The sequence below is a fragment of the Carassius auratus genome, chromosome 45, assembly GCF_003368295.1.
Source record: "Carassius auratus strain Wakin chromosome 45, ASM336829v1, whole genome shotgun sequence".
Taxonomy (NCBI): domain Eukaryota; kingdom Metazoa; phylum Chordata; class Actinopteri; order Cypriniformes; family Cyprinidae; genus Carassius; species Carassius auratus.
In genome coordinates, this window is record NC_039287.1 from 12153817 (window position 1) to 12180774 (window position 26958).

Sequence of the window (26958 nt, forward strand, 5' to 3'; positions counted from 1 at the left end):
GACTTCAAAGATTTCTTATCCTGTTGCACCCTCTATAGGACCAGTGACTAGTCGACATCAAGCTGAAAGCATCATGGCAGAGCATTAAAGTCGATTAGTAAAGTGAGATATCCATTCAGTAGTTTACTCATTCAGAAAACATTTTAACAGACAGCAAATGTTCTGAACTACCTATCTTTTCATTTTTGCTCTGTCTCTTTGTTCACATTTCCTGTTGTTGAGATGGCAGAGAGCTTTGTGGGAGTACCCTGAAAAAGCCCATTCATTCCCCACACTAACAAACCAAAATGGCCCACTTCAAACATGGTAGAGTGTGTGTGTGTGTGTGTGTGTGTGTGTGTGTGTGAGAGAGAGAGAGAGAGAGAGATGTGTGTTTTTGTGTCTCAGTTCCAATGTCCATCTTTCAATCTTTCCCTCTTTGGTCTAAAATATCATGTGCAGGTTCAACTGACTAACTAAATAAACAAATAAACAAATAAATAGTGTTTAAAAATACAAACACAAAGGAAAAATCTTTTATTTATTTTTTCAATAAAATGAATAATCTTATTACCTGATGCATCTCAAGTTTTTAAATATAAAAATATTAAATAAATAAATAGTCTCAAGTCTGTAGTCTGAAGTCCTATCACCACATGCAATTTTGCTTCTCAAATAATTTTTGTTTTAAGGATTTTTTTTTAATATAAAATAATAATTATTCAAAAGTTTTATTTAAAAGAAAATAATAAAGAATTTAAAAAAAATGTTGTTGCTTCCAGTAAAAAAAACAAGACAATAAAGAACAATATGAATAAAGATAACATAATTAAAAAATAAAAAATAATTATATCTTATGTAGATTTGCTTTTCAAACAACCTTGATTTAAGAAAAAAAAAGACACATACTGAATAAGACTTTTTTTTTTTCCACAATAAGAATTTTTGAGAAGTTTTCCTGGCTCTCGGGCACAGGAGAGCAGTGGTCAGGTCCGGAGGCCTTTGGAACAAATATTTATTTCTCTCAGTCCACTGTGTCAAGTGGTAAGTTTTGAACTGCTGTTACCTGTAGCGGTGCTCGCAGACAGATGCTCTAGGGATGTGGAGTATCTCTATCAGCATGCGTGTGAGCGCCCACGTTGAAAAAAAAAAAAAAGAAATTGAAAAAAGAGAACCGTTTTGGTTGGATGAAAGTGCAGACCAGGTGTTCTGCTTTACCTGCTAATGAAGTAGCACTTTAGTACTGATGTAGATGTGCAAGAGATGGTTAATTAAATATCTTCATCTTTTTTATTAATTATGACCGTTTATCTATCCTTATAAGGCTCTAAATTGTTTTGACTTGATAGTGTGAGTCAGATTATATTTGAATTTATACTATAAATTGCAAGTGGTCGCAATGCAACACCTATGTATATGTGTGTGTGTGTGTGTGTGTGCGTTACGCTAGCTTAGCAGTAGAATCTCAGTGCTGAAAGGTAATTAGTCCCGTATGAGTGTACAGTAAGTTTGTGTGTGTGAGTGCAGGAATCGGTTTGTCTTGTTAATCTGCCATGAGAGTAATTAAATGCACTGTAACACCTGAAGCCAGGCAAACACACACACACACACACACTATAAACATAGGTGGAGCGTGTTTATGGCTGGGGACAGTGTTGTACAATGTAGCGGCCAATCAGAGGCATTCATCAGCATTTCATTGCTGAAACTCATCAGTTTTGTTGAGTGCGAGTGTGTTTTCTGACAGAATTCTGGACACTTTGCAAGCAAGAGATTAATTTAACAGTGTAAATAGCTTTTTTTTAGAGTGCTTAAACTCGCGATTGATCAAGTTAGTGATAATGTCACTTTCTATATATAATGTATTCACTGTTTCAATGACCGTGGAAAGGAAATGTTAAATAGGCTAATTATCTTTTAATTGTTTTATTAAATTGTAATCTCCTTAAATACAAATTCACTAACATTAAACGTTTTATTAGCCTACATGACACCCATGTCTGGTTCTTGCCTAAAAAGACGGTTTTATAATGTTTAATACATTTGGCTGCTTTTAACTTGCCTGATGGCATCTCTGCGTTTCTGCAGCAACTACAGTACAACGGCCCAGATGAAGTTTTAAGTGTGAGCGTGTGTGTGTGTGGCAGCAGCTCTTTGTGTGAAAACACTGCAGAGTCTAATGCAGAATGCTGTAGAACACTGCAGTTTGCACATAAGTGTGTATCTAGAGGGCTGTACATGCTGCAAAACACTTTTCTTAATTAGTATTTTTGGTCTTAAAAGAAATATGTATACGTAAGCATCTTTAAAACAAGACATTTACTTAAGGAGCAAGATGGTGTTAGATAATATTGCTGGGACTGATCTGAGAATACATTTTGAATTTAGAATTATTTTTCTTACTCCATTAGTTTCATTTTTTATTTATTTATTCAAGTTTAAGCTTAAGACAAGAAAAATAACCTGTTTACTAGACAATTAAGAGATTTTTTTTTTTTTTTTTTTTTTTTTTTAAGGATATTCAGATAAATTTCCATTAAAAAGTTTAGTCAAAAAAAAAAAAACAAAAAAAAAAAAACAAAAAAAAAAAAAATATATATACATATATATATATATATATATATATATATATATATATATATATATATTTTTTTTTTTTTTTTTTACTAAACTTTTTAATGGAAATGTATCTGAATATCCTATATTATGCTTTTGAAAAAGTATTTTTGAAAGAAGGCTCAACAAGCCCACAATTATTTCAAATTCAGTTATAACTGCCAACCATGATACATTTCTCATGAATGCATTTATTTGAAAGAGAAATAATTTGTAATATTAGACAGTATTTTTTTTTTACTGTCACTTGTGATCAGTTAATGCATTGCTGCTGAAAAAAAAGTCTGATTTTATGTATATATAGTCAGAGAGAAAATCTATATATATATATATATATATATATATATATTTTTTTTTTTTTTTTTTTGTACACACACACACACACACACACACAGGGGCATCTGAATAAATTAGAATGTTGTGGAAAAGTTCATTTCAGCAATTCAACTAAGATTGTGAAAATCATGTATTAAATAAATTCAGTGCACACATACTGAAGTAGTTTAAGTCTTTGGTTCTTTTGATTGTGATGATTTTGGCTCACATTTAACAAATACTCATCAAATCTTAACAAATTAGATCCGATTATTTAGATATTAATTAGATATGGTGACGTGCCAATCAACTGATCAACTTAAATCACCTGCAAAGGTTTCCTGAGCCTTCAAAATGGTCTCTCAGTTTGGTTCAATAGGCTACACAATCATGGGAAAGACAATCATTGACACCCTTCACAAGGAGGGTAAGCCACAAACATTAATTGCCGAAGAAGCTGGCTGTTCACAGAGTGCTGTATCCAAGCATGTTAACAGAAAGTTTAGTGGAAGGAAAAAGTGTGGAAGAAAAGGATGCACAACTGACAGAGAGAACCACAGCTTTATGAGGATTGTCAAGCAAAATCGATTCAAGTATTTGAGGGAAATTCCCAATGAATGGACTGAGGCTGGGGTCAAGGCATCAAGAGCCACCACACACAGACTTGTCAAGGAATTTGGCTACAGTTATCGTATTCCTCTTGTTAAGCCGCTCCTGAACCACAGACAACATCAGAGGCATCTTACCTGGGCTAAGGAGAAGAAGAACTGGACTGTTGCCCAGTGGTCCAAAGTCCTCTTTCAGATGAGAGCAAGTTTAGTATTTCATTTGGAAACCAAGGTCCTAGAGTCTGAAGGAAGGGTGGAGAAGCTCATAGCCCAAGTTACTTGAAGTCCAGTGTTAAGTTTACACAATCTGTGATGATTTGGGGTGCAATGTCATCTGCTGGTGTTGTTCCATTGTGTTTTTTGAAAACCAAAGTCACTGCACCTGTTTACCAAGACATTTTGGAGCACTGCTGACCAGGTTTTTGAAGATGCTGATTTCATTTTCCAGCAGGATTTAGCACCTGCCCACACCACCAAAAGCAACAAAAGTTGATTAAATGACCATGGTGTTGATGTTTTTACTGGACAGCAAACTCACGAGACCTGAAATACATAGAGAATCTACGGGGGATTGTCAAGAGGAAAATGAGAAACAAGAGACCAAAAATGCAGGTAATCTGAAGGCCACAATTTACTTTTTAATTTTTTATTTATTTATTGGTCTTATGAAGTATTCTAATTAGTTGAGATTGGTGGATTGGTGGGTTTTTGTTAAATTTGAGCCCAAATCCTCACAATTAAAATAACTTAAACAACTTCCGTCTGTGCATCAAATTTATTTAATACACAAGTTTCACAATTTGACTTGAATTACTGAAATAAATGAACTTTTCCGAGACATTGTATTTTATTGAGATGCGCCTGTATACATACACACACACTTACACACAGTCACGTTTTTAAATGCTAATGTGACATAATTGTATATAACCAACACTTAAAATAAAAAAAATTATATTTTTTTGTTTTTGTTTTTGTAGTTAGTTTATGTTTCACAAGCGAACCAGCTTACAGCGTACCTCAGTATGCCAGCTTAGCATAATGTACATCAAGCCGATTAGCAAGCTGGCTTATCCTACACTCTATGCCTATAATCGGGCCTTCCAAATGACTATCCCCAGCTTTAGCATGCAATGCTCCACACTGATATAGTAATGTAGTCCTATGTAATCTTAAAATCAAAAACTAAAATCCCTTCACAAGAGGTCACAGGAGATGCATTTGAGACACATGGCAGGAGCTTGAAACTGACTTAGCAGTCAGCCGATGTCGGACGACATTTCTCTTGAGAATCAAATAGCTTTTTAACACTCAAAAGTGACCCCTGCAAGAACAACACATGGCAGTGGTATCCTCTTCACAAATGTATTTAAAAGTGAAAGCGAGAGAAATGTGATGATGAGGTCCTAGCTTGCTGATTTTCTGAGGATGTGTCCTGTCACTCCAGCCCTTCAAGAGCTCATTTAACAGTCAGAATGAATCCAATCTTTGTCTCTCCAGCTTTAGCTTTTTATGAAATGGGCAAGCTCTGCTCTTCTTTTCATCTCTCTCTCCACAGGACCCTCACAGTTTCTCCGTAATTTATCCTCTTACTTCCATATATTGTGCTCTGTTCTCTCAGTGTGAACAGTGGTCCTGTCTCCATGGTCATTTCTTTCTGAGCTCCATCTTTCCACTGATATCTCTCCTTTTCACTGTATGTAGACTGTGAGACGGGGAGTTGAGCGGGACTTAACTCAGAAAACAAAATGTTCTGCTGATAGTGAAACCCATATTGCTTTCATCTTTCTTGACGCACAGAAAAGAAATGTATGTATATCCCAGGCTGTAATTTTCCACAGAGAAAAGGGTATTAAGGCTATCGTGTTCCAGAATAAAAATAATAATAATAATAATAATAATAATAATAATAATAATAAAGACCCAGTGTTTTTTGTGACAGTTGTGCATCAGTCCTGAGCAATATAAATTTACAGTTTAAAAATTTTTACATTAACCTTTGAGCTCAAGTGTAAATACATGAAAATGCAGGGGGGAAAAGAGAATTAATTTATTATTTATAATTTTATTTGTTAAGTTTGCTATGTTGATTTTAAGTGGTGTCAACAGAGGTTGTTGCTTGTTTCAGTCTGAGACACATCTGAATCGTGATTCGGCTGGAGCTGCGAGTCATTAATCCTCATTCATATTAAAGGCTTTGACTGCCGTTCTATTCAGGAAAGTTTAGCAAAGCTGCACAAAGGAGCTTGAGGCAATCTAAACCACAAACTCCTGGGCCTCTTCACATCCCTAACAGATGCTTTCAAAACACCTCCAGAAAAACAATACCTTCATATGGAATGAAAAAGTTAATGTGGTCTGTGCTGCCTAAAACTGAGTACAGTATTCTTTCACAGCAAACGTACAGTACAACCGTAAAACGCCAGGGCCCAAACCCTCTGCTGAAGGTGAACCAAAAACAACTGATAGCAGCTCTCAGTAATATGTGTCGGGTCCCCGCTATAATAGCAGCAACATTCACAAATGTTTACAGAACAAGCGGGAACCCAGTGTGCCTGTAGCTTTCTCTATTTCAGTTTTATCACGTGATAGAAAGTCTAAGGCCTTTTCAAGCCGAAGGGCAAACTCATCTAATCTGTGGCCTATTATGCATCAAACTAAGATCGATGTAAAGACACAAAGCACTGCCATCAAGTTAGCATTTTTAAACATTCGCTCACTAAAAAATAAATCATTTCTAATCAATGACTTCATAACCACAATCTGGATTTTATGTTTCTAAACGAAACATGGCTAGAAGACAGCTGCAATGCAACAGTCCTCAATGAGGCAGCCCTTCCTAACTTTACTTTCATGAGTGTCTGCAGGACTGTTAGGAGAGGTGGAGGTGTAGCTGCTCTATTTAAAGATGTCTCTCAATGCAGGCAAGTGTCATTTGGTCAGTACTTGTCTTTCGAATATCTAGGGATTGTGCTGAAAGGTGCTCCATGCATTCTGTTTATTATTATTTACAGGCCTCCAAAATGCTCTCCAGCCTTTGTTGAAGAGGTCACAGAAATGTTATCAATGATTATCTCAGACTTTGACTGCTTTGCTATTGCAGGGGATTTTAATCACTTAGATAATGCAGAAAACAAAACTACAAAAGAGTCATACTTAGAAGGGAGAGGCTATTATGTGAGTCTAGGAGACCCCACAAGGGTCAATTCTTGCACCGCTCCTGTTTAGCCTGTATATGCTCCCACTAAGTCAAATAATGAGAAATAACCAAATTGCCTATCACAGCTATGCTGATGATAACCAGATTTTACCTAGCCTTATCTCCAAATGACTACAGCCTCATTGACTCCCTCTGCCAATGTATTGATGAAATTAATATTTGGATGTGCCAGAACTTTCTTCAGTTAAACAAGGAAAAAAGTGAAGTTATTGCATTTGGAAACAAAGATGTTTTCAAGGTGAATGCAAACTTTGAGTCAACAACTAAAACTGACTTCGGGTCAACAACTAAAAATCAAGTCAGTAATCTTGGTGTGATTCTGGAGACTAAATCAGCATACTATCATCTAAAAAACAGTCAAGACTAGGAGAAACTTATTCATGCCTTTATCACCAGCAGGGAGGACTATTGTAATGGGCTCCTCACGGCCTTCCCAAAAAGACCATTAGACAGCTGCAGCACATCCAGAATGCTGCTGCCAGGATACTGACTAGAACCAGAAAATCTGAGCATATCACACCAGTCCTCAGGTCCTTACACTGGCTTCCAGTTACATTTAGGATTGATTTTAAAGTACTTTTACTCGTCTATAAATCACTAAATGACCCAGGACCGAAATATATTGCAGCTATTTTTACTGAATATAAACCTAGCAGAGCACTCAGATCATTAGGATCGAGTCAGTTAGAAATACCAAGGGTTCACACAAAACAAGGGGAGTCCTCCTTTAGTTATGCTGCCTGCAGCTGGAATCAGCTTCCAGAAGAGATCAGATGTGCTAAAACACTAGTCACATTTAAATCTAGATTAAAATCCCATCTGTTTAGCTGTGCATTTATTGAATGAGCACCGTGCAATGTCCGAACCGATTGCACTGTATTTTCACAAATAATTACAAAGATACAACAAATAACACATTGAATTAAACTGAATAAAATGTTATTAGAATATATATATATATATATATATATATATATATATATATATATATATATATATATATATATATATATATATATATATATATATATATATATATATATAAAATGTGGGCAAATCCAACTTTTAAAATAATGACAGTTTCCGAACAAGGTTTCTTGAACACTCCCCCTCACCTGAAATTACACTTCACCTTCAGCAGATGGTCCTTATCTGGCTAAAAGGAGTTTGAATCATGCTTTTGTCATTTCTAGGACCTGTTCTTGTCCTCTCTTTATCATCCTTATAAATAATAGTAACAAAAATGTAAAAAATGCATTGTTTTTCCTTAATAATGCCAAAAGAACAACCTAGCCGTAAAGCACCAGCAAAAATACAGGTGCAGAAATGCAGAAATAATGTAAGACAGGCATCTATTACAGATGCTTCTGTAACAGATTAGCACACACTTCAAAAACAACATGAACACAGCCGTACAGCGATGGTATTCCTCCTGCGGCTGCAGCAGGGACAGTACTATTAGTATTCCACACACTGTTATTTTAATATATCACCACATTAAAATACATTTCCCTTAGAGCCATAGAGAAAGGGGATTGTATAATGGCAGGGCAGACCTCTTTCTTTTTCAGATGTGTCATGTATCACCATCTCCATGGTGTCAGGTAAATCAGATTCATTTAAAGAGCATTCCTACCTGCAGGGCTCAAACCTGATCACATACAATCACCTGCTCCCTCCCCCTCCCCATCCACACTCAGCCTGTAGTGTCTATTGATTTCTCTGAAGCTCAGCGGTGACCCCCTGACCAGCCACCTGCTTCAGGCTCAAATCACTTTGTGGCTTCTATTATTGCTCCTGGTGGCCTACGTGCCAGCGGTTCTGTTCTTTCTCTGTACACTAAGAGAAAAAATCGTATTTATTTATTTTCTAGTACAAATACTGAAGTATCATTTAAACTAAATAAATGTACCTGGGAAGCAACACTGCTTAAGATTTAAGGCTTGTTTTCACAGACTATTTCCTGAATATAGTTATGCTTTGTGTTATTGCACTGGCATAAAATGTTTTACTCAATTAAAATTGTGCTTGTTTATGTTTGTTTATATTTAAAACATTTAGGGACAATGAATATAAGGTAAATTATAATTAAAGTGCCCTATTATGACATTTTTAAGATTCCTAATATTGTTTTAGTAATCTTCTAAAATAAATTTATATGCATGCAAGGTCAAAAGAAAGGCTTCCGCTTTCTCAAAATATGCATTTAATATCAACTTATTTCCAACGATTCTCAAAAAATTGATCGAAGGTGTTCTATGGTTCAGTCTTTCAAACCCCTCCTTTCCGTGAGCCTACTGTGCTCTGATTGGTCAGATGGTCCAGTCTGTTGTGATTGGTCTACCGCATACAGCGAGTGTAACTATACAAGTGAAACTATACACCCACTGCCATAGTTCTGGATTTTGAACGCTCGATAGAAAATATAAACATCTATTATTTATCATACTTGCAGATTGTGATTCAGTGGAGCCATTTGGTCAAATTAAACTGAGCAGTTACCATCTTTCATGACAACAGCAAGCATTTTGTGAATCCCCCATTGAATTCCCTGAGATTAGAGAAGCAGTTGCCAGTAAAATTATAAAAATAAATAAATAAAATTGGAGTTGGTACAGTTAATTAGTAAATTATTTTAACCATTGTTTTGTGCACCCTCATCTTTCAGAAGTGAAAATTGTTCTTTCACAGCATAGGACACAGCGCTTTCCCAACATGATGATTACCCCACGAACAAGCTACAGTGGTTTTGTGGGCGGGTCAAGTTGTACACAGTCTGCCAACATAGACCATAGACAGGCATTATGCAAACGTGTTACCCCGTGAGCTGTCACGGAATTGGGATTGGAATTACCGAGGACTCGTTTAGGCTGTTCAGAGTCAATTATTTCATTAAGGAGACAATAACTTAATTCGTTGTGCACTTTCGGTTTCACAACTTTTCAGATCGTTTACTTACAGCTACATAACACACTGCATATTCAAAACGGTTTAATGGGGCACTTTAAAAGATAAGGTAAGAAAACAACAACACATTTTTTATGAATTTGATAATGAAAACATTTTCTTTCAATTTCATTAAATACAGATTCTGTGTGTACCTGTTGGCAAAAATCTGGAATGACTGACCCTCTAGTACTTTTTATCACAATAAGAAAGTTTTTTCAGTGCGTATATGAACATATGCAGTAAATGTAAAAAATACAGGGTGTAAAATGAGCTTCAAAGAGGAAACAGCACTGAATTTAGCAGTGGATAAACAGCAGAGCAGTGACTTAACCAGTAACTCCCTTAAACTTTCTGCAATATTGGAGCAATGGACCCTGAACTGTTTCCATCACTGGAAAATTATAAAGCTCATATGAGAATCTGGGGCAGTAGGGTCAAATAATTCAATGCCTCATTCATGGTAAGCTTGACTAGTAATTCAGCTGAATCTAATGTGGCAGTTGATGGATTTTTCACTTCATTTCTCTCTCTCTCTCTCTGGATTGTCTCAGTTAGAACGTAGATGAACTCTGTCTGTGAAATAAACACTTTTCTATATCTGAAACTTGTGTTGTAACTGGTGCTCTGGAAACCCTCAAAGAGGTCAGATCATGATATATCTTGATCTTCTTGATCTTCTGTATTGGGGTAGCTTTGAACCGCGGACATGAAAAACAACCGCAGACTTGGCAACACTGGTTCAGGTGGAGCGGCAGTTACTACACAGGAGCCGTAGTCTACCGACAACTAACACAAAATCGCTTTCAAAATCGACAAAGAATCGCCACCGATTTAACATCGATTTTGTGTAGATTGTCAGTGAATTACGGCTCTGTGTAGTAAATGCCAACCGGTGTTGCCAAGTCTGTGGTTGTTTTTCATGTCCGCGGGTCGAAGCGACAATGCCAATAACGTGATATTTAGACCCTAAAATGCGAATTTTACCAAGGCAACCATGCCATAAAACTTACATTTTAACCCCGGAAAGCAATTTTTTATCAGGGAACCTCCTGGAAACGCAATTTTGGACTAGTTTCGAGAAGCAACTGGGCAGGATTTGTTGTGAAAACCTGGAAACCATAATCTGAAAACACGTGCTGGAGACATACTTCTAATTACAGGAGCGTCTTTACTGATGAGATGTGCATGAAAATCGCGTTCGATTTTTTGCACAGCCCTAAAACCAGGTGACATTATCAATAAGTCATTAATTCATTCACTCAACCAATTAATTTAAAACACTTCAGATGTTCACTTCAAAATCCTAACAGATTTATTTAAAACAATGATTTATTTGGGGGGGCTGCTACAAGTTGATCACATAAGAATGTGAAAATCAAAATAGTGTCTACACAATTGACTTAATTCTGACTTCTAGTTTATGAGGTTTGCAACACTGGCACTCTCACTGAACTGATCTGAATCAACAATGAACTGACTTGAGCTGAAAAAAAGCCACTATTGTCTTCCATTTTATAATTTATCAGTTTGCAACATTATCACTGTTAATTTCTTGTTTTTACAGTGAAGCAGTTTATTATAAAAACAGAGTCTTTTTCTTCACAACTTCTTTCTCAAACTGCTGTTGAACAATATGGCAACAAAGAAAATACAATCATGGACATACTGTAAATACTGGAAGGATAACTACTGGAAGGATCAGTCAGGCCACCCAACATCTCCATACCTTCTATATCACTGCCATTAATAGTTGGAGATTCTTAATCTCCTTCCGTTCTTTCAATCGATTTACGTCTAATTCGACATTCCATGTCCATATTTGTGAAACCAACGAGACACAACAAAAACACAGCCACACACAAATTACATCGTTGTCGGACGGCTTACGTCACATCCTAGTACACATGGTCGGTGCGAATGCAACCCTTTAAATTGTACTGGGAAATAGTTTGCACAAAGTCGTACCAATACTTTAGTAATTTACATTTAATTCTGGAATTAAAGTGGTTCGAAAGGCCCTATTGTTATAGACTTCTTCACAACAGATATAGCATTTGAGATTAATAAAAGTATTGTGGGGCCTTGAGGCTGAACCATTTTTAAATAATGCAGCGCCAAAGTCACATGAATATTCCTACAAACCATGATGGTTTGCTGAGGTGTCGAAACAGGAAAAAGACAGGAAGGGCAGAGTCCGTGTGAAGGGTAAAGACCCCCTACTGTACATTCCCTCCATGGAGGGCGCAGCTGTCTGCCAAATAGCCCACTTATACCCACACTGGGCATCCATGCCAGGGCAAATCACTCTACCCACACGCACTATAATTACAGCTGCATTCTGATGCGCATCTCTTCCACTCAAACACGCTGAAGCAGACAGACATCAACACATAAAAAATTTGGGTTATCGCCACAGTTAACCTTACATGATTCTGGTCTCTCCCTCCCCCACTTGCCATTCCACTCCATTTCTCATCTAGCCACACACACACAAACACACTTCTAGCCTCTAGCTGATCACACCACCCTGGGCTGCCATTTCTGTTCATCATGCAACAAAGCGAGGGTGTTTTATTCCTCTCTCTCTATTCCCCCAAATCATTTCACTCCAATTTAATCCTGATGGTCTTGGAATTGCCTTGTTCCATTAAACCCACTTTGTGCCACTTTGCTATCAGCAGCGTGCCGATTCAGTGGCTGTCATTAAACTGGGGAGGGACTTAGCTAAATCTGCCAGGGCTCATCCAAGTATCTCACTGTCAAGTGATTCTGTGTGTGTGTGTGTGTGTGTGTGTCCACAAGTTAAATCTAAGTCTTCTCCGTGTGAGGGTATCTCATTTAAAGACACTGGATTATCAGACACCACCTTCTAATAAGACCCCATCAATTCCGAGAAGGCCATCTTGCCTGGCTCTTATCTGCCACAGTCTAATGTCATTAACACGTCAAGTTAATTGAAGACTTACTATCTTAATGGTTTCACACACACATAATGTGGATAGGGAGTGTCTAATCTTTGTTTTTCAATCTTGGGAGATCTGTGAAAGAAAAAGCTGGAGATCTTGTGGTGTTGGGAGACATACTCACACACAGCGGTCTGCTGACCATGCTGCCTGAGTCTAGAGTAAAAAGAATCAAATGGTTCTAGAGAGAGATCAGTGAAGTGTGAAACACCACAATGAGACAAATGACCTTGGGGATCAAGATTTGAGAGGAAAGGAGAGCAAGAGAGCATCTGATTTGATGAAAACAATGGGAAAAAAATAAATAAATGACTCTACATGTTTACAAGGGAAACATTTTACAAACTAAACACAGTAATGACTGAAATAACGAGGTCGTGAGGAGTATGTGATCTCTATCAAATCACAGGGATTTCAGTATGGACTTAAGAAAATAATAGTGAGAAATTGTCCACCTAAATATGAAAATTCTGTCATAATTTACTCTCTTTCTCATGCTGTTCCAAATCCCAATGACTTTCTTTCTTTGGTGGAACCTAAAAGAAGATATTTTAAGAAATATCTCAAGTCAACAGTAACCAAAATTGTCTGGTTATCAACAGTGTTCAATACATCTTCCACAAAATAAAGGAATTCATACAGGTTTGGAACAGCAAGAGTGTTAGTAAATGAAAGAATTTAAAATTTTGGGGTTAATTATCTCTTTTCTCCTCAAATTGTTCCACGATCATATGAGCTGATTTAGATTATACACACAGTAGTTCTAAACTGTTTCTGTATGTCAAAAATTGCACGTTGTTTCCATATGTATTTTTTCTAAGCAATTTTTGGAGAAACATATGGCTGAGTAAACTAAGAATTTCATTTAATTTTAAAATGAACTCTCTCTCATACCATTCTGCAATCTCTACATTCATCCATCTAATCCCTCCCTCTTTCTTTCTCCACATATCCCTCCACCTTTTCTCTGGTGCATGCTGCAATGCCAGGATGGCAGTTTAATATGGCCCCGCTCAAACACGCACACATGCACACAAGCGCTCTACGATGACACGCACGGGTGCAATAGAGTGTCTGCGCATTAGACCCTGACTGCGCTCCAGAGACGGAGAGGCTGAGTGTTATCACAAGCAAAAGAGCCCTTGCTTTTATATCAAACACAAAAAAGGGAAAAACTACTTTTTTCATCTCTTTTTCGGCAAAGATATGTACATGCAACTCTGAATCCTTCCCTGCACACAGAGATAAGAGAAGGGAAAAACAGATTTGCAAAAGGAATTCCCCATACAAGCAAGAGACTGAAAAGGAGAGACGTGGAGTGCAGTTATTTCTAGCAGAACATGCAGCAGAGGAGAAGAGAAAAGCAATCGCTCTTGAGAGATGTATGTTCATTTCGAGCAAAGCCAGTGAGTAGATTTCCCAGGCAACTGTTCAAAAAACAGAATCAGTTTCCTGCAGTACAAGGGCAGAAGGTTTTGCAAGCAACATGAGAGCGAAATCTCTCCCGGCCTGGGCAATAAAGCCAGGAGACCGCCTGAGATGTTGTGCCATAGCTCTTTGACATGTAATCATTACGGAAACACCCAGTCTCCAGAGCTCTACGCTGGTCTTCTGTCTGTCCAGATGCATTTATGTTGATTCTCCTGAATACACACATCTACACACATTCCTGGATGGAGAATAGAGTGAGAAATACTGACAAAGACATGGAGAGAGAAAGATGGCGGCAGGTTGTAATAGTAGGTGTTGGATGCTTATGGTTGGCGCATCTGGATCTGGCGCCAGTGTGATATTTCTGGTCCAAATGAGCTGCGATCCAGCTGACACACCTTGGACAAACTCTCACGCCACAGATGTGGCCATGTCGCTCAAAGAAATGAATACTGCACACCCCTGAAAATCATGCTGTGACAACATACTGCACAACCCATTATAAAAAAGTAGTACACTTTATAATGCGTCTAAAAAGAGTATTTATTACAGAAATAATATATTTTAAAAGACTAGCCTATGCTTAAATTTGAACTGAATCTAATGTTTTCTGAAAAAAAAATGTAATGATGAAAAATATAATAACAAATAGCCTACTCAAGTATTTTATATGTACAGTATGTGCTTTTAAGCTTACATTACAAAGTGCAAGGTGTACTGACAGACATGAAAGTCAAAAAGCCTTTTATTTTATTAATATGATAATATCTCTAAGTACAGGTTTAAAAAAAATATTTACTTTTAAGATATGATATGCGCTAAAATTTTGGATGCACATCGGGTCTGTTATTGTTGAGGCCACTGAGAGTGCACTATTATATAAATATTGACAATAAAGGTCCAAAAATATTGCTGACTCATCTTGTTTTCAGAAGCATGTCAATTTTAGTCCAATAACATGTTCTCTAGACTCCCTGTTAGATCACCTGCCATCGTTTAGCAATAGCAAACTGGTTTTGTTGGGCTGTGAAGTCAATCAAAAGCAACTGAACATTTAAGGTTTTCACACTGAAGTCTGACTGATTCCAAATCAGAATCAATTTGATATCCATTAAAAAAAAATATTCAGTTGGTTATACATTATTTCAGTTTTATAATCCATTTTTAAATATTCCCTCTGCTAATGCTTTGAAAAAATCACTGCAGTTTGATTTCAGACTGATTCTAAGTTCTAACTCATCTTTTTTTAACTATTCATTGACAGAGTCAATTGTCTCAGGGATTGGGCTACTTCGTTCACACAGGAACCAGTTCATAGAGTAATTTGTGAATCGGACTACACTAGTCAAATTTCATATGTTTGTTTTCTGTGCCTCCTGCAACTCAATAGAATGACATTTATTGCCATTATTTTGTGGAACGCAGTGTTTTTACTGCATCACATTCAAAACCAATCACAAACTTACATTCTCACAAATTACTTATTTTGATGTGCCGCTACAGATTGAACAGCGAAAGAGAACTAAAGAACAATGCAGTGAACCTTCTAACTCTGAACAGTATGAAAATATTAATAAAAAAAATGAAAAAATGTAAAACCAACAGTGAATTAATCTTTTGACAGGAAATACATCAACATGCAATTTGTCAAACCATTTCATGGGTTTTTTTAAATGAAGGAACACACAGAGTTCAGGAATGTGAAGAACTTTGTCAACCTTGAGTGTCGTGAAACTACAATACTAAATATTCAGAGGTTTCTGCAGAATTCTATGTGCAGATTCCATTAACGCCCGGCCTTGACTCGCTATTTATTGACATCATATTGATAAAGTATGACATGGATTAAATTAAACAACAGATTTCAGCAATTCATTTGTTCACTGAGAGAAAACCGAGTTAGCCATTTTGTGTCTTATTAGACAGGCGAAGTGTCATTATTCCTTAGTGTTTGACTACAGACCTGCCTTGTCTTGCCCTCGGGCTAACATCGGACAGAGAATACCACCAGCTGGCAGCATATGCACACCGTCATATTACAGACAAATCTACACTGACATTAGTAGAGCAAACCTCACGTCTTTGATTCTGAGTGTGCCTCTGTCCTAACATTCAACTGCACTCTCTTTCTCCAAGAGCGCATTACAGCTGCAACGCTCCAGCTCTGTGCAGCTCACCATGGAGAAATACAGGCTTTTCATTTCAGCTTGATAATGGTGCACGGGGAGGCCTGCGCATACTAAAGAGCTGAAGCCCACTCTAATATACAAGCAGACCGGGGCCCCACTGTGCAGGTCACGCTGAATCTTTTCTTTGCCTCCCTCTCTCTAGTGGATGAGAGACAACAGATTAAACCAGATGAAAAGACAGTAAGAACAGATTTAATCAAATACAATTTGTTGCTAGAAAAAAGTAATTCGGGTCCTTAGGTCTAGGGACCTTAGGGAACCATTTTGTTCCCTTTGATTTTCCAGCTAACTCTTAAAGGGACAGTTATCAAAAAAAAAAAAAAAGTAATAAATAAATAAATATAATAACATTACTCACATTACCTTGGTTCAAAATTTTGCAGAATACAAATCATTGTTCAGCTGGTTTTGTCTATATAATGTAAGTTAGTGGATTCGCATTTCATTATTTTAATTTTGTGTTTGACAGAAGAAAGACAGTTTGGAACATGTAGGTTGGATAAACGATGACAGAACTACCATTTTTGGTTGAACTATCCCTTTAAGAAACACCAGAGAGATGGTTTTTCTTTGTTCTGGAAGCAGAAGTGGCACTCAGCAGGGATCAAATAAGGTCTTCCTGATGTCATGTGGACAACAACTGTTCATCTAAGTCGACAGAAATGAAACGGCTGAAAATCAGTAGCATTCCTTATTTTGTTTAAACATTTGGGGTCAGTAAGATTTTTTTTTTGAAAAAGTAATACTTTGATTTATCAAGAATGGATTAAATGAATTAAAAGTGACTGTAAAGACATTTGTAATATGTAATTTCCTATTTAAAATAAATTCAGTTTTTTTTTAATTCATCAAAGAATTCTGGGGGTAATAAATGTTAATGTTAAGCTTATAAATGATTATTGAGCATCAATTCAGCATATTAGAAGGATCATGTGACACTGAAGACTGGAGTAATGATGCTAAAAATTCAGCTTTGCCATCAAAGGAATAAATATACTATAAAATATATTAAAACAGACAAATTAAACTAAAATAGAAGCTGAAATAGAAAACAGTTATTTTAAAACTAATAATAATTCACCATTTTACTTGTTTTTCCTATATTTTTGATCAAATAAATGCAGACATGGTGAGCATAAGAGACTTCTTTAAAAACATTTACAAAATCTTACCGACCCCAAACTTGGTGGTGTATGTATACAAAAGAAAAAGAAAGAAAACCAGGGCTGAAAATATCATTCATTTCCTTTCTTTTCTTCTCATCTATCGGTTTCTTTCACTGTCTTTAAATGTTAGAGGAGAGAAGAGGTGCAATACCACCAGGCTCTGGTGATGCACAGCATAAAACATGGCAAATAAGTAGTGCCTCAAATAAAGAATCAGTCCCAGGTGAGTAGTCCTCGAAATGTGAGTGCAAGTAAATGAGAGTGTTGAAAGAATAGATTTAATTGAAGTGTTAATGTACTGAGACTGTCGCATGGCCTGTATTTCTGAGTTTCTCCCAGTCTTTGTTTGCAATGCAGCACATCAAATTGCTCTAGAGCGTGGCTCCCGTGGGACTAAATTATCAACCACTGACTTTTTGTCTGCCTTTTTACTCCCTTTTGTTTCTACGGGTAAGCTGGAGTCAGTGGAGCGTTGCGCACCTCTATACCGCAGTGAGAGATAGGACTGTATGCCCATTGAAAGCGAGTTTATTTGATAGATTCAGTTTGAATATAATAAATAAAAAAGCACGGTTCTTTATTCATAGCTCAAGGAGCAATAGTCACAGGAGGAACCAGAAACTATGCGCTAAATGAAAAGCAGATATAGGGTCAAGACTTCAGACCCTGAAACCGCAGTCCTCTGCAGTCATTGTGCAACTGTTATGCAAATTGTTAGTTATGCACTTGAAGGCAGGTTCAATAAGAACAGAAGGCCAGAAAATGAAAATGTGAAAATATGAGAACAAAGTAAATATATGGGTAACACTTTAGTATAGGGTACAATTCTCACTAATAACTAGTTGCTTATTAGCACGCCTCATATTAACATATTGGCTGTTTATTAGTGCTTATAAAGTACATATAATGCATGACATCCATAATCGTCCCCAATACCCTAAACTTAACAACTGCCTTATAAACTATTAATAAGCAGCAAATTAGGAGTTAATTAAGGCAAAAGTCATAGTTAATGGTTAGTTAATAGTGAGAATTGGATCTTAAAATAAAGTGTTACCAATATATGAGTCTACCTGTGAAAGTATGGTGAGCTTGCTTGTGTGTGGACGGATTATTCAGTGTCATTTCTTGACCCAAATAGACTTGCAGCCAGTTTATGGCAATTATAAGGAGATTGTGGAACAGATGTCAGCGTGGCATTGCAGCATGTGGCACAAAGAGAACCACTGCTTCCACCTTGTACAACCTTTCTGCGTGTGCTCTGGACTAAAATCTAGTGAGCTGCCTATGGAGGCAGCATTTCAAAGGAATATTGTGGGTTCAGTACATGTTAAGAGTAATCGAGAGCATTTGCAACATAATGTTGATTAGTATAAAAAAGTATTTCCACCTGGTCCTAATTTCTATAAAATAAGCCAATCTGTTAAAATAATCAGCAACATCATTCCTAAGATGACCAAGAACAACCATACAGCTGAAAAAAATCCATAGTAAAGTTACAATAAAGTTGTAACTGAAGAATTAATGTCTTTAACAAAATGATAGGCTTCATATTTCTGCTTTTAAATCCTACAAAAATGTGCCCATTCGCTCTAAATTTTTTAAAGAAAATGAGTAATGATTAAAAAAAAATCCATATTATACACACATATATATATATATATATATATATATATATATATATATATATATATATATATATATATATATATAAACAAACCTAGAATAGTCAATACAAGTCAATAAGCAAATATATTTAATAACAAAAAGTGCTGATCTAATAACCTAAAAATGAACTATTTTACCCAATATTTACGCATTTATGCAATTTTATTCATTGTTTTATGATGCTGGCTGAGCAATGTGCCAAACTCTTTTGAAATCAATTAGTCTGCAGTCAGTTATGAAGTTCCAAGACCATCAGAATAGGCAGCTCACTACACTCTTACAAATAAAGGTTCCCAAAGAAATATCACAGAACAACCATTTTTGGTTTCTGAAAGTACCTTTACGTGAACAGTTCTTAAACATTTGTTTCATAGTGTGAAGAACGTTTGAATAATCTAAAGAACATTTTTCCACTTTTTAAAAACCTTTTGTTAATTAGAAATGTTAAAGGTTGTTCATTGAACCATAAATACCAATAACATAGTTTTTATTTCAAGAGCGTGGATTTTGGAATAGAACAACAGTGTCACACATGACACAGGGCCCTACAGACATTCATCATAGCACAGCATGACAACACAAAACACCAATATGCAAAGCATTCAGCAGAAGTGCCATTCTTTGAATTAAATTATCACTTTTACTAGTGGATTTAAATCGAAAGCTTCTGATGGGCCAAAACGTGGCAGCTGTGCCCTCAGGCTCGGTGTCATGTCCTCAGCCGGACGCCATCCAATGGATGAGGCCAATCCTGAGCTCTAATTAGCAGGAGGAGATAATGTCACACAGAACAGACAGATCAATACAGAGAACAAGGAATGGCAGTGGATGCCTCCTCTCTATCCCGGACAGATTTCCGGAAAGCGACATCCCCCGTGGAACAGCTCTACTTCAGGAATTCCCAGCAGCTTCTTCTCTAAAGAAAGACCCTAGGGGTGACATGCTGCTCTGGGGACCTTGGTTCTCATCTCAATACATTCCTATAACAACCACCTCACAATGCAAAGTGCAACTAACACTTGAAATGTAGTTGCTCTGAAAAAAAATATATATATCAATCAATTCAGCCCATTCTTTCCTTCACAAATACTTGGAACTAGTTTCAAACAGAAAAGTATCTAGAACAGCTTGGCTAGCCATTGAGTTCATACAAGTCAAATCAACAGGCAATACTATTTATTTCGCTCAAACATGCTTCCACCCCAGGGGTCTCAATACGAACCCTACCTCTACATTACCTCAAAACAAACCCAGCTTGTAGAAGGAATAAATGAACACAGTGGATGGAGCAAAACAATTTTGGCTTTGAGGGTTCCCACACTCATGCGCTGTTGCCTGTTGGGCCCATTCAGACAGAAGGGGAAGGCCAAACTACACACAGAAAAGTCCAGAACAGACCGGAATAGACCACCTTTACCACAGCTATAGTAACTATAGAACGGTGACATAATATGAGGTGATGGAAGAGTGTGCCATCTGGCACAGGTTGGCATAACAAGTCTGACCTGATTAAGGCACAAAAAACAAATTGCTCCTTTTTATGTATCCTCATTTGATCAATCTATCTATCTATCATCTACCTACCTACAATGATGAAAAGCTTGACCAAAAAAAATAATTCACAACAGAAGTGCTGGCTAAAAACACAAAAATTAATTTGTAATAGCATTCATCTAGAAAACAATCGTGAACTGATGGCTGAACCACACAAAAGATGTGTGACATATTAGCCACTGACCTAAAAACAAGGGGCTACCATTGAACACCTGACACCTGGATCAGTTCAGACACAACAAAGAAGCTGCATTTGTGAGTTTTCCTATATTTTCACACAAAACACTGTCATGCGTCTTTAATAAATGATGAAACAGTCACATGAACACTTGTTTTTTATCATACTAGGTACTTTCAAATGACTTCTGTTGTTTTTATATAAATGCAATGGTGTTTGCAACCCTTTAACCCTAGAGCGTAGCCTCACACAAACCTTTCTGCGTGCACATTAAAACATGATTGCATGTTTACCAAGCTTTCTTCCTCACACAGACGTTGGCTGGTCACCATAATGTAGGTTATTTTAGGTTTAACTAGAGTCTTCCTCACCGGACACTCCAGTCACTGGCGCTTTTGTCCTTCAGACGGAGCGCGCGGTCCACTCTTCTCAGTGGAACCGCACGGGAAGGTAACCGAAAGTCGCTGTCTTTTCGAGCCTTTTATTCCTTAGGAAACGCCGAGTTGTCCGTTTCCCGTTTCAAAACTACTCCTCAGTCCACATGTAGTCTGAGGAGGATGTTCTGTGTAAAAAGCACCGCATCATCGCGTGTTCTACCGCTTCAAACGCTGCGGGAACATACTCCTGCACTGCAACCGTTCAGAAAACGCCACGTAGAGATAAGTTTAACGCGGTCGCCGGTGACCCAAGTCAGTTGTCAGGTTCTTAGAGTGCGAGTAACGGAATTCTCGCCGCCCGGTGGTTCCCTGTCACACACTCAGTAACGCACGCGCGCGCGCGCACACACATACGGGCAGTGCGATTAATGCGGGCTTCCGAGCCCCTGCGGACCGATCAACCTGCATGAACCACACAAACAAAATCTACACGTTTCTCCACGTTGCAATAAATGGAAACCTTACGGTACCGTGTCCTGAATCGGCCCAGCCGGCATTTCAACGTTGATTCAACGTTGAAACAACGTCAGGTACCATGGTTGAATCAACGTTGAAAAACCTTTCGATTTTGCAAATTGGATCAACGTTGAAATCACGACGTTGATTCACCGTTGAAATCGTGACGTTGATGTACGGTTGAAATCACAACGCTGATTCACTGTTGAACTCCCGACGTTGAATCAACGTTGAAAAACCTTTCGATTTTGCAAATTGGATCAACGTTGAAATCACGACGTGGATTCACCGTTGAAATCGCGACGCTGTTTCACCGTCGTACCTGCATTATGGGTGAATTAGGGTCGTGCTGCAGCCCTGGGATGAAAGCTGAATGAGGTGTTGATTTTGAAAAGTTAATCAGCGTTGATAACACGACGTTGTTTCCCCGTCGTACCTTGCACCATGTGTAAATACACCTAGATCCTAGTTGGCATTTAGATCAACAATGTACATGCAAGGCTAAAAATCTAATGACTGGCAGCAATGGCTTTACAAACAACTTCAATAAACTACCACATGCTCAAAATTGTCAAACAGCAGTTAAATTTTGGAAACAGATGAAAATAATCCCACACTTTATTATGCAGAGTATGCATGGAGGTAATGCTAAAAACAGGTAGTAGAACAATCCAAATACAATAATATTTAAAGGTTTTTGTGAAATAATTTGGCACATAAATGCATATTTTTTGCAGCACTTACAAGACAAACCCTTGTACCTTTATGACTGAAACCAGTGGATCTTTTATTTTGGTGGAAACCTACAGTTTCTGTCAAAAACATGTTTTAGTAATGTGTCTCATTACAAGAGTTGTGTACATTTGTGCAGTGAAAATGTGTTGAACAGTACGAGCAGGGAACCTTCAACCAGTTGATTTCTAATGGGAACCCCCCGGACTGTGTCTTCTTTACTGTGGGGAATGCAGAATGAGATTTCTACCGCAAGGCACTCTAAAATGTTAGAACCAGCAGCCTTAGTGTATACAGTGTGGTTGTGCTTCGGGTGATCCTTGAAAGTGTCCCAGCGCTAGGTCCTTTCTGACGCCATCCCCTCCACTCTCTCCCACTTGTGCACTTTCTGTACCGTCCTGTATAAACATTTACATTTAATCATTTAACAGACGCTTTTATCCAAAGCTACTTACAAATGAGAACAACAGAAGCAGTCAGGTGTACAAGCGAACAACAACAGTATACAAGTGCCATGACAAGTCTCAGTTAGTCTAGTACAGAACGCATAGCCAGGTTTTTTTTTTTTTATATATATATATATAAAAAAGACAAGAAAAGAAGGAAAAGTGCTAGCATTAGTTGGTTAAGTTCTGGTGAAAAAGATGAGTCTTAAGATGTTTCTTGAAAATGAGTAAACACTCAGTTCGGATTGAGATTGGGAGGTGATTCCACCAGCTGGGCACAGTCCAGGAAAAGGTCCGTGAGAGTGATTTTGAACTTCTTTGGGATGGCACCACAAGGCGTCGTTCACTTGCAGAGTGCAAACTTCTGGAGGGCACATAAGATTTAACCAGTGAGTTTAGGTATGTTCACAATGTTTGACAATAACTTTGATATTGTGAAATATATTTAAATGAAGACTGAATGCAAAATAAATCACACAATATTTTCACTTTACAGTTCAGTAACAGTGAGGTTGGAAACAAAGTGGACAACACTATTCATTAAACACTTATTTAATGTATTCAGATGAAAATGTACAATATTAACAAATTATTCACAAGCAGTGTTTTCAGAGCCCCCAGTTACACTGTTTTAATCAGAACACTAACATTACAGTGTAGTAAAACAAGTCAAATCAAATTCAGTACATTTTTATTAAACTAAGCACAACCAAAACCTATCACAAAAGGTCAAAGCATCTCTAGCAGAAGTGACAGTGCAATGTAGCAGAAGAACAATTTCTTACCAATGTTTCAAGAACAAGCTGGATCCTCGATGACTCTACAAGGGGAAAGAAGAAATGGTTTACTGAAAAGTTCTTAAAAAGCAGGATTTCATATTATACCATTTCTTTAAACCACTGGTTCTCAAACTTTTTATACCAAGTACCACTTCAGAAAATATTTGTTATTAAATATTAAGTTGCACCATAATGACCAACATTACATTTCAGCAGCGTAGTAGGCCAAACTATTCAGCTACAGGTCTACAGTTAAAAAATGAGGCAGATTTATTCTAATAAGAATATTATTTGTTGTCAGACACTTTACCATGGTAAATACAGTTTGAACATTAACACTACAACTGTGCTTACATACACAGGTAAATGAAAAAAAAAAGTTTAAATTAAAATGTAATTTTAAATGTAATTATGTAACAAAAGTTACAAAACTGTACTGTACTTTAACTGTAACATACTTAAATGTGCAAAAAAAAAAAAACTTACTCAAAGATTAAGTTAAAATATATTAACATTAATTAGTTTAATTTAGTGATTCACCTGCATAACAACTAGAGGGGGCCTGACACTTTGAGAACCATGGCTTTAAACAATCCTTTTTTTTTTTCATTTTCATTAATTCATTAAAATTATATTATTTAAATACCGACATTTGCACTTATATGTTGCAGAAAACACTTTGAAACTAATATAAGAATACAAACATATATAACACACCTAATGCATGGGATTCATATCAGGAAAATATGGGAAAATCTCTAAAAGACAGACATTAACACATAACTCACCAGCAACACATTAGGTGAGCATCTAACTTGATCATCTGTGATAAAGCAATGCAAAAATAGACACACGGCTATTTATTTATCTGCAGGTTACATGTCCTTTAAACTACCCATTTGTAAACTCTGGTAATACTTTACTATTTTCAAAAGGTAATAAAGATAAAGTTAGCGATTTTCTTACCTCATTTTGACAGGATGTTTTCAGGACCTCGCAGAACACCTGACCCTTCTTGTGTTCACAGTTTTTGTTCTCCATTGACATGTCACGACTCAAATTCGCTCGAAATAAATAAAAAATGTACAGGCAAATATGAAATAATTCGGGACCGACCGAGCAGTCAGTTATAACGAGCAGCAGCTCACAGTTAGCCGCCTCACTCACAGAAAGACGACAATAACGGTCAAATTTTTAAATGTAGAAAAGCGCGAACCGATTCATTGTCCAGTTTCCTGAATGACAGCCAGATTAACCAATCACGATAGAAGTAATAAAATAAAACTACCAATGGGAGTTGTTTCAGTGTGATAAAGCAGCGAAATGTATAGTTTTATTGTTGTTTATGATGATAATATTTAACATTTTAGAATAGGTATCATGACTAAAATATTTTTAAATGCTATTAAAATAATAATTAATTTAAATAATTTAATATAAATAATTTAAAAGCTTGTTAACCTTTTTCTACCATTTAGCATTAAACATTTTTAACGTTGTTTCATTAAAACAACTGACCTTATTTCAACCATATTTCAACGTTGAAAGTTGGTCATGTGCTGGATGTTTTTCAACCATTCAGCTTTAAACGTTGAATCAACGTTGTTTCAACGTTGAAACCACAACTGACCTTATTTCAACCATATTTCAACATTGAAAGTTGGTCATGTGCTGGATGTTTTTCAACCATTCAGCTTTAAACGTTGAATCAACGTTGTTTCAACGTTGAAACCACAACTGACCTTATTTCAACCATATTTCAACGTTGAAGGTCGGTCATGTGCCGGCTGGGGGTACTCATGGGTTTTAACACTCGCGGGAATACCGAAAACCTCTTTCCACTGCGGCTTCTAATGAGTGCGCGCATATTGAGCGTGTATTAGACCTGTGCTTGGTGAATGGAAAAGATGTTAAATGCGAAAGGTTGTAGTAAATCTCAGTTGATCAATTGCTCTCGCGCAGGGCAGAACATGGATGTCAATGCAGCAAACGCCGCTCCTCTCCATACGCGCGTGGACGCGTGATCACCGTCAACTGGTGGCAGTTGTCTCGTCTCATCTCCTCGCAAATCAGATGTGTGATAACTGTTTAATAATATCTCTCATATTGCTTTAGATGCGGGAATTCAATCAACCGACACAACTCCATCTCCGAAGCGCAGGGATATATCCTCGCGTTCCACATGGACAAGTTTAATTTCAACAGCACCGACGCCGTTTTACTTTCCATATATCATCACAAACCACATCTTTGAGACAAACCCTCTTACCTTTAAACTGGTGCGTTCCGATCCCATACTTCTCGTTATAAAAATCCACGCGCAATCACTCCGTATCCAGTCTCTACCGTCTTGTAGAAGAGCCGTAATCCACTTTCCCATTCCGGGGACAGGCAGCCACAGACCTGGGCTACATCCTTTCTATCGCACACCAAAACTGATGGGATTTCTGCGCTTCTTTTCCGCTTTCCCCTGTTCTTTCTCTCCGCTGCTCCAGCTGAAGTTGCCTGGTTACCTCTCTCTAAAAGCGCCGCTCCCGCAGCCAATCACGAGCGCGAGTGCGCGTTAACCCGTCGCGCGCCGAGCTGTCCTGGTTTCTCGGTTTCAGGGGAGAACGCAAGAAGTGGGAGGGGTGAGCAAGAGTTTCCTATGCCAAAAAGCTAAGATGTGCAAAAGAATACAAAGACAGAAATGGATGCGAATGATACATCTGATTTGCTGAGACTTAACATATTGAGCGCTTCATTTATGCGTGTGGAACAGGTGCACGGGGGGCAAGAAAAAAAAAACTGAAACTGAACTAGATCCAGCGACGTTGGGTTTATGACAGCTAATAATCTTAAAGCAGCTATGCAGTGGCCATTAGAGAGTTGTGAGTTCTATTTTAACCTTCTGAGTCACCTCATCATGCAGAGTATTGATTTTAATTTCATCCTCTTCCCAGTTAGGGGCTGCCAAGTGCACTACACCCTTTTCACTCTTAATCACTGTAAACGGAACCAGGTAGCATCCGGCTTCATACCGACTCAAAACTACCATATGTGGACTACAAAACTCCAAATTGCCACCATGATCATTCCAAGACATTAAAAAAAAAACTCTATAAATGTTCACAGCACTGTTTCAGAAGAAATGTTTACTGCAACCTCCATACCATTACATCACCAAGGACTGCAGGTCATTGCATGTCATGGTAGCAGGTAGCTTGTATAAATAGAATTCGGAATGCTGGAAATGTTAGAATTATGCCATGCACTTTGTTTAAGCTGAATTA

At 37.4% G+C, this 26958-nt stretch overlaps 1 protein-coding gene across 5 annotated transcripts in view; it reads right to left on the reverse strand.

Moving 5' to 3' along the window:
• LOC113063293 (disabled homolog 1-like) overlaps positions 1-26266 on the reverse strand; it is a 167044-nt gene extending 140778 nt beyond the window's left edge. For 3 of the 5 annotated variants that reach the window (XM_026233574.1, XM_026233572.1, XM_026233571.1), the window contains exon 1: positions 25956-26265. The gene's annotated coding sequence lies outside the window, so the exon portion shown is untranslated. Of the gene's footprint in view, positions 1-25955 lie in introns of all 5 variants that reach the window. The other 2 variants (XM_026233570.1, XM_026233573.1) reach the window with 2 other exon arrangements.
• Positions 26267-26958: the final 692 nt, after the last annotated feature.